The sequence below is a fragment of the Pyrgilauda ruficollis genome, unplaced genomic scaffold (assembly GCF_017590135.1).
Source record: "Pyrgilauda ruficollis isolate IOZ18807 unplaced genomic scaffold, ASM1759013v1 scaffold9, whole genome shotgun sequence".
Lineage (NCBI taxonomy): Eukaryota > Metazoa > Chordata > Aves > Passeriformes > Passeridae > Pyrgilauda > Pyrgilauda ruficollis.
This window is the reverse complement of record NW_024531043.1, coordinates 7,570,040-7,577,975: the sequence shown is the minus strand read 5'-3', so window position 1 is coordinate 7,577,975 and position 7,936 is coordinate 7,570,040. Positions and strand designations below refer to the sequence as shown.

Here is a 7,936-nt window from a genome sequence, read left to right as displayed (position 1 = left end):
CCGCCGCCCGCGCCGCCCGGCCCCCGCGCCGCCGCCGCCGCGAGTCCAGCTCCCAGGAAGAGGATCTGATCGATGGCTTCGCCATCGCCAGCTTCAACACCCTGGAAGCGCTGGAGGTAAGAGCCGGGGGCCGGGGGGCTCTGCCCTCACGCGGGGCGGGGGTTGGCGAGGGGAGCGGGGGGTGGTTGGAAGGGAAAAGGAACGGGGGTGGGGGGGGAGAAAAAAAAAAAAGGATTTGAGAAAGGAAGCGCGGCGCTTTCAGGCTGCTGAATTTTGCAAATAGCAATTAAGGTGCATTAATCCTGGTGTCAGCCCGGGGGGATCCCGGGGCTGCGGTCAGGAGGGTGCCGGGCCGGCCCCGCTGATCGCGGCTCCGCTGGCAACTTGCTGCCCCCCTGTCCTTGCTGCTTCCCTCCCCCGGTCCCCTCCTCTGCCCGGCTCCGGCCGCTGTTCGCCATCACTTCGGGCAAGTCCAATGTTTGTTTGGGGTTTTAATTGGCTGCAAAATATTCCTGGCGTGTTGGGATGGTCCGGCATTGTTGTGAATGGTGGAGCTTCCCCCCTCCCGCCCTCCTTCCTCCCACTCCCCCCTCCTCCAGCTCGGGAGTTTGTGTTTGCATTGCCAAAATGTTACTTTATCTGTCTCCGGAGATTGTTAGCAAATGGCTAGTGTTTGACATTTTGTGGAAAAGAGATGTTTAAATGGATAATAATCCCTCGGTTGTAATTCCCATTTTTGAAGTAATTGAACAAATTCTTCATCTCTTGTTGACTGTACATATTTTTCTGGTGTTAATAGGCTGGCAAAAAATATTGCTTGTCTAACTTATTACAAACAATATTTGCTGAGCAAATACTGCCTGCCTTGTCTGAGCTAAGTTAAGCAGAGCAGGAAATTTAATATTTTCAGAGGGGCATTGACAAACTATGACTTTGGCTTTTGATTTTTGTTTTGTTTGTGTACAATTGGAAGAAGTGAGTTGTCGAGAGGAAGCACCTCACAAGTTGCTTGTTGGGTGTAAGGACTGGAATTCCCAGTAAATATGAGCAATTCTGGTGCTTTTGCCCACTTTCTTTGACACACCGTGTTGGAAACGTGGGTAAAGTTTTGGGTGCTCTCCCTACTTTGGATTTCCTGCCAGTTGTGTATCAGTTAACCTGTGTTACAGCAGTGAAGAGTTCTGCGTGGGCTGATGAATTCTCTGATTTGCCCTGGGATCTTTAATGCCTTTGGCTCAGACTCTGAGGTCCCATTTTGTTCATGAGCTCTGCTGCTCCCCAGCCCACCCCTCCTGCCACGCAGGCCCCTGGTGGCACCGTGGTTGTCTGGAGCTTTTTGTCTGTAGGACCAACTCCTCAGAGTCCCAGAGGTGTCCCTGCGTGCCCGTGGAGGTGTCAGTGGTGGCCTTGGCCACCTGCCCTGGTGGCAGGACCCTTGCTGGGGGAGCCAGGGGTTCTGCTCAGCAGGGACATTTAGCCCAGCGCTCCCTGAGCAGCTCTGGGTGTGCAGGTGCTGGAGAGGCAAGAAGGATTGTGTTAGCTTGGTGGCGGCTGTTTTTTGGCTTTTTGTGCTGTCATTTGTGGGGTGTTGTCCTGACAGGAAAGCCAGCTACTTTGTGTATGCAGAACTGATAATGAGTGAGAAATCCGCTCTCGTGTGTCTCTAAATCAAGCCCTGGACCTGTCCCTATAACTTTATTTTTTTTTCTTGGGCATGCTCTTAGTCAAATATGCATCAGCAGATAGGTCCAATTAAACGCCTGAGTCTCTACTGAGCTGTCAGGGAAGAAAGTAAAATTCATCTTCCTGCAGAAATTTTCTACCATGATGAGCACATTATCAGGAAATAGAATTCAAATGATAGTGCAGTCCCTCCAGGCTGATGGGGAAAACTCTGGGCTTTTCAGATGGGGAGAGCCTTGTTATTGAATCAGTCAAACCTTGATAATAAGGTACACAAGGGTAAAAAGTGACCTTAAATATCTGCCACCCCAAGGTACTTCTGTTTGTGGAAGCACTTCTGGTTTTTCTTGAAAAAGAAAAAAAAAAAAGTCTTTACAAAATGATTCGCTTTAAAATTCTTGCAAAGAACTTCAATGCCACCTGAAATTAACCCATTTCCACTATATTTATGAGCATATATGAGAACAGCTTCCTGAAATTAACTGATATCTACTATGTTTACCAACATGTCAGAAAATACCACCTGAAATTAACCTATTTCTAGTATATTTACCAACATGTACTAGAACACTTCCCTGAATTTAACTGATTTCTACTCTATTTACCAACATGTAAGAGAACACCACCTGAAATTAACTGATTTATAGTGTATTTGCCAACATCTTAGAAAACAACATGTGTGCACCTCTGCAGCCATGGTGGTTGACACCTCAGAGGGAAAAGTGTGAGCAGAATTCGCTGTTTCACACCAACCAGGTGTGTTATGTTCGAGGTTGTGTTCTTGGACATAATGATGGTATGCATTTCCTAAATCCCTGTGAAACTTAACAGAAGAAAATACTGTATATTGTGTGGATTTTCCCTGCAGCACTACCTTGGACCATGGGTGATGTTTGGCATATGTCATGCAGCAGCAAGGCAAGGGGATGGTTAAGGCAAAAACACTTTAAAGCAGTGGAAATGAGTGAAATGGCAAGGTTATTTTGTGTGGTGTGGATCTGTGTTCTCTGGTGAACTTGGCTGCAACAGGTAGTTTTCTTCTGCTTTGGAGGAAATCTGTATTTTGGTGTACATTGGTTTTTTAAGAGGATTTAAACTCTGCTGTAATGCTTTTTAAAAAATAAACAAGAATTGAAACCTTCTATGCCCATGAGAGGGAAGAAAGTGTAGAAGTGAGTATATGGCTTAGGGACAGTACTGAACTAAGAAAGTATTTTATTTAATTTTTTAGTGCTAAAAGGACCTCTTGTTGCGTATGTTGTAGTTCATTGTGGTATTCTAGGTTGTTTTGTCTCTTGACTTACAGTGATCTCTGATTATGTTTAATAGACTAACTAAGCCTTGGGTTTCCCCTTGGAAATGAAATTTCTCAGTGTTTAGGTAGAACTTAATGGTAGAATCATTTGGGAGAGGTAGGTGGTTTTTGGTTTGTTTTTCTTTGTATCTCACCATAATGTGAATTCCCCTTCCCCACTGAAGGAAATTCTCACTGCTGGTGTTCCTGTAAATAAAGGGTGCTTTATAGAATAAATACATGTATTCTTCCTTTGTGTTGACCTGGGAGCATGAGCAATTAAGGTTAGTACTGAGGGATGGCTTTGAGGTCTCCTTTATCTGTCTGGAGTGAGTTTTAAGCATTTTGCATTTTAAATCATGTGGCAATGTTTCCTTTGGCAGTTGTCATCTGAAAACCATGTGTCTAGTTTTGCTGATACTTGTGACTTATTTATCTCCTATCCTACCATCTTCCAAATAAAGACTGAGTTGATTATAGATATATATTTTAAATAAAGTAAGAAAGAAAAAAGAAAGCCCCACAGACACACAAGCAGCAGCCTCTTTCTGTGTATAAGAAGTTAAAACTTCTCCTTTCTCTTCCTTCCCCTGGATCTTCCTGTGTGAATCCAGCTCAGGCTTCACGCAGTTTAGGGTTGATGTGTGTGTGTGTAGTGGTGTTTGAATTGGGATTTTTTAGTGCCCAGCCACTCACCCCCACTTTGGACTTCACCTGGAAATGCAGTTTGCTCTGACCCCTTGGCTTGAGGTGGTCAGTGACTGTCAGCTGCTGGAAAAGCCATCAGGTGCTGGTGCTGCCCAGGAATGGTTGCTGTGCCAGGGTCAGGAAGGAGGGGATTTCTGCCTGCCTTCCAAAATGAATGGTATGGATGTGAGCATGTGTGTATATTCATTACGTTCAGATGAAGCTGCTAATTATTCTTGAAGGTGATTGGTGAATCAGAGCGAGAGAATCTAAATGAGTGAGTCGGTAGTTGAGGGCTCTCTCTGATCATAGCTGTTCCTTTCAAGTATGAAAAACAGCGCTAAAAGGGAACTTCATCAGAATGTTAATGAATGCGATCTTTGAGAGCAATTGTTCTCCCAAAGTAGTTGAAAAGACAAGGGGTTGTGTTTTCTTTTTGGCTGTTGTTTATAGTTTTTTACAGATTCCAGCAAAGCTTTGGAGCCCTGAATGGAAATTTTAACTTTCTTGAGGGGCGTGTGTGTGTACGGGTTTTTTTGAGGAATGCTTAACCTGTGTATAGAATCTTGTGGACAATCCGTGCTCAGACGTGTGTGGAGCGTTGTGTAGAAGCAGATCCCCGAAAAGGGGCAGACCTTGACTCGGTGCACGTGGTGTCGAAGTGGAGATGCTGCCCTTACGAGCCGGGCTGGGCCCAGCTGTGCCCAAGGAGGTCAGTGCTTTCCCCACTCACTGTTTGTACCCAGAGCTCTGGCACTGCTGCCTCGCATCCCCTTCCCTGCTGCTCCTGCCTCAGTGCAGCAGAGTTTACAGAGCCTATTGCTCCTAGTAGACTTCTGGACAAAATCCATGAGTTCTCCAGCTGTCATCTTGATAAGGCTGTTTTCACATGTGTGCTGAACACTGTCCTGTTACTGGGGCTCTGATCTCTCATTGATAAGAAAACCAATGTATTTAACTGCAGCTTCCTGTTCCAAAGCTTTTGTGCTAGCTCCACTGACCTAGCGATGTAACTTCTGATTTGTCACCATCTCTCTCTCTGTCTACTTTGCACTTAGATTTTTCCATAGCTAGCTTATGTTTTAAAACAAGTTTCTAGATATTGAAGTATTTTTTCCTTCTGCGTAATTGTCAAGTGATGGTGTATCAAGCTAGCATTTCTGATGGCCAGTTATTCCTCTTTAAAAGTGCTTTTAACCCCAGGAAAGCTAATGATTTTCTGGATGATGCTCTAAAGGCTCTAAATGCCTTTTGGTTTTCCTGAAGGCTTGCTAGTCTCCATTGATTTGTTCTCCTAGCTGTTGATTTTCTTTTTTTTTTTTTTTTTTTTTCTTTTTTGCATCTGGTCTGAAGCAGGTACTTAAGGTGTCTTTGTTGTTGTTGGGGAATCAGAGGTGATTAAAGCAGAGGGGGAGAGCTCTGGAAAGCCTGAGGAATCTGCTGAGCTGGGCCAGGAGCTGGGGGGAGCGATGTTCCCTGCAAACTGTGGTTGGGTGGTGGTGGGCTGTGGTGAGGAAGGATCCAGCTCTTCTGCTGGGTGGGGAATTCTCTGCCTCCTGGGTGAAACCTGCCAGGATTAAAGGAGTGATGGGGTGCATGGCAAGCGCAGCCCCTGCCTGGGGCCATCCCTGCAGCCAAGGTCAGGGCACCTTTCCTGCACATAAAGTGACCGCAGGGGTGTTGAAGAGAGGAAATTGCTTGGAAATCCCAGCCAAGCTCAGGGGTCACCCTCATCCCTACCTGATGTTTCATTTGTAACTAAAATTGCATTTGATTCCGTCTGTCTGGGTGTTTTGGAAGACCTTTTAATATCCTACCAATTTTTCCGAAGTAGTTTCCCATAGTACAACTGCTCAGGCTTTCTTGGGCACTCTGAAACCTGAGGCAAAACAAGAGGTGAAATTTGCTGAAATGTCAAGTAGACCAACCATCATAGAGAAATTCAGAAGATATATTCAGTTTTTAAATTAATTAGAATCTGTACTATTTTAAAAAATATGGTACTCTGTATTGCACAGGTTAGGTTATTTTTTGTGATAAAAAGGACATAATAGAACTAGTGTTCCACTTCATTCAGATAATAAATGTTTACTTGCTGTAGTGCATTTGACTCCTGTACTATTTTTAAAAATGTGGTACTCTGTATTGCACAGGTTAGGGTTTTTTTTTTTTTTTTGTGATAAAAAGGACATAATAGAACTAGTGTTCCACTTCATTCAGATAATAAATGTTTACTTGCTGTAGTGCATTTGACTTCATGCCTAGTAAGAACTGAAAACTTTGCTGTCCTCTCAGTATGCTAAGAAGATGCACTTTTATCGTTTATCTCAGTTGTTTCACAGAATGAGACTGACTGTCACAATGCTACTTTCTGGGAAAACAGCAGTGAAGAAGGGAGCTGGGTAGGATGAGATCAGCCTGATGTTTCATGTTGTTTCTCTGGTAGATCTGTGCTTGCTCTGCAGAAGGGCTGGTGGTCGTGCAACTGCACTTGTGGAAAAAATCCATTTCAGTGCAGAGATGCAGTACTGTGGCTGGAGACACATTGATAGAAAGGCTTTGGGGTGGTTTGGCTTTTTCCCCCATTTGCTTCCCTGCTTTTTTTGGGTGAGGTGTGAGTTTCTCCAGGCACAGCCACAGCAGGCTGCTCCCCTGTGTCAGGCTTTGCAAGCGCACAGATCCCAAACTTGTGTGCACCTTGTCTGGGTACAGCGTTGTCAAATGTGCTTATTGCTTCAGCTTCTCCAGCATCTGGGCTTTGTCCTGGTGGTGCAGGATGAGGGAATATTGTGTAGTCTGTGGTGCTGCAGCAGGTACTAGAAAGAGAACAGTGTCAGCAGAACTGAAACGCTGTTTCCTGCTTGATGCAGTTTGGGTTTTTTTTTAAATAAAGATTTGAAATACAGTGCATAGGGTGTGTATCTTGGTATTGGTTGTAGGTGAACATCCAGCTCTAAGTGAGAACAATTTCCAATTCACTGCACTTTAATGCCTCCAGTTTATCATGGTAAATGTATAAAAGAGTTTTATGTAGGTGAAGTGGCTCTTGCTGTTTAAATATCTCCTGGTTCTACTGTGTTCAGCACAACGGGGGCTGTGACTGTTCCAGCCATGCTCTTCTGAGAGAAAAGAGCTGGAGCACAGTGTTACCAGCCCTGGTCCATCTCCTTGAGAAATTCTCTTTCTCAAAACTAATGGACTGTTAAGAATACTGCTCTGATGCTGAAAGGAGAATCAGTCTTTATGTTCTAAACCCAGAAACATTTAACATGGAGGCGAGGGTTAACCGGCTCCCGAGCCGCCCAGGCAAAACCGACCTGTGTGTAGTTGTTGGTCCAGTTCCTCTGGTGCAAGAGTTGTGAAAGCTGGGCAGGTACAAACTGCTCCAGCTGTGGGCTCCCACCTGCAACAGCCAGGCCAGCAGTGCTGAGCCCCAGTGACAGGCAGAGAGGTGAGTGTCACCCTTTGCAGCTTAATTATTTTGTACTGAGTGACTGGATGTGAAGTGCAGAATTACCTGGCTAACAGGAGCACGGGGCCAGCTGAGTGCACAGTGCTTGGATGATCCAGGATGAATGGAGAGTGTTTCCTTTGTAGCTCTCTCTTGCTTGGAGCCAAAAAGGGACTGAACTTGAACAAAAGTTGCATCTGCAAGGTCAGTGGTTGGCATGGATAAGGGGATTGAAGGGATCAAAATTATTTCCCTGCGCCACTGGCTGCAAAACATGGGCTTATGGCACCATTCCTGTCTCTCCCTTTGTGCTCAGAGCAAAGCTTTTTTAATCTTGTGCTGGCTATCTATAGTGCCACACAAACGTGGCAATTTGAAGTTAAATGTTCTATTTTGAGGGCTGCCATGCACAGTCAGCAGGGCAAGGAGCTGTGCTTGGGCTCCTCTCCTCTGCCCACAGCCTGCCTTGCTCTCTCTTCTGCACAGGTTGTCATAGAGAGGAATTCAGAAAATACATATGCATGATGCAGTTGTGCCTGTAGTCTGAATGTGAAGCTTATAGTGTTTGTGGTTTGATATCATTATGTTACCTTGCCCTTCAAGATGTTCTTTCTAACTTCAGAAAAATAAGACAGTAATTGTTTGGTGTTTTGCTGTTTTCACTCTCCAATTTTAAATATAGATTGATTCACTCTGGTGCTAGGGTGTCCCTGACCTAACCTGTACTTAGTGATGAGATGCTGAAGTTAGGAGCAGCCCAAGTTGGGAAACAAATGGTAATTCAGAGCTGCTGGCTGTTGGGTGGCTGCTGAAGGACTCCA

The 7,936-nt window shown here is 45.0% G+C and overlaps 1 protein-coding gene across 20 annotated transcripts in view; it reads left to right on the top strand.

Moving 5' to 3' along the window:
- Positions 1-6: 6 nt before the first annotated feature.
- The window catches only part of FBRSL1 (fibrosin like 1), a 500,045-nt gene continuing 492,115 nt past the window's right edge, over positions 7-7,936 (top strand). For all 20 annotated transcript variants that reach the window (XM_041488543.1, XM_041488539.1, XM_041488537.1 and 17 more), the window contains exon 1: positions 7-116. The gene's annotated coding sequence lies outside the window, so the exon portion shown is untranslated. The remainder of the gene's footprint in view (positions 117-7,936) is intronic.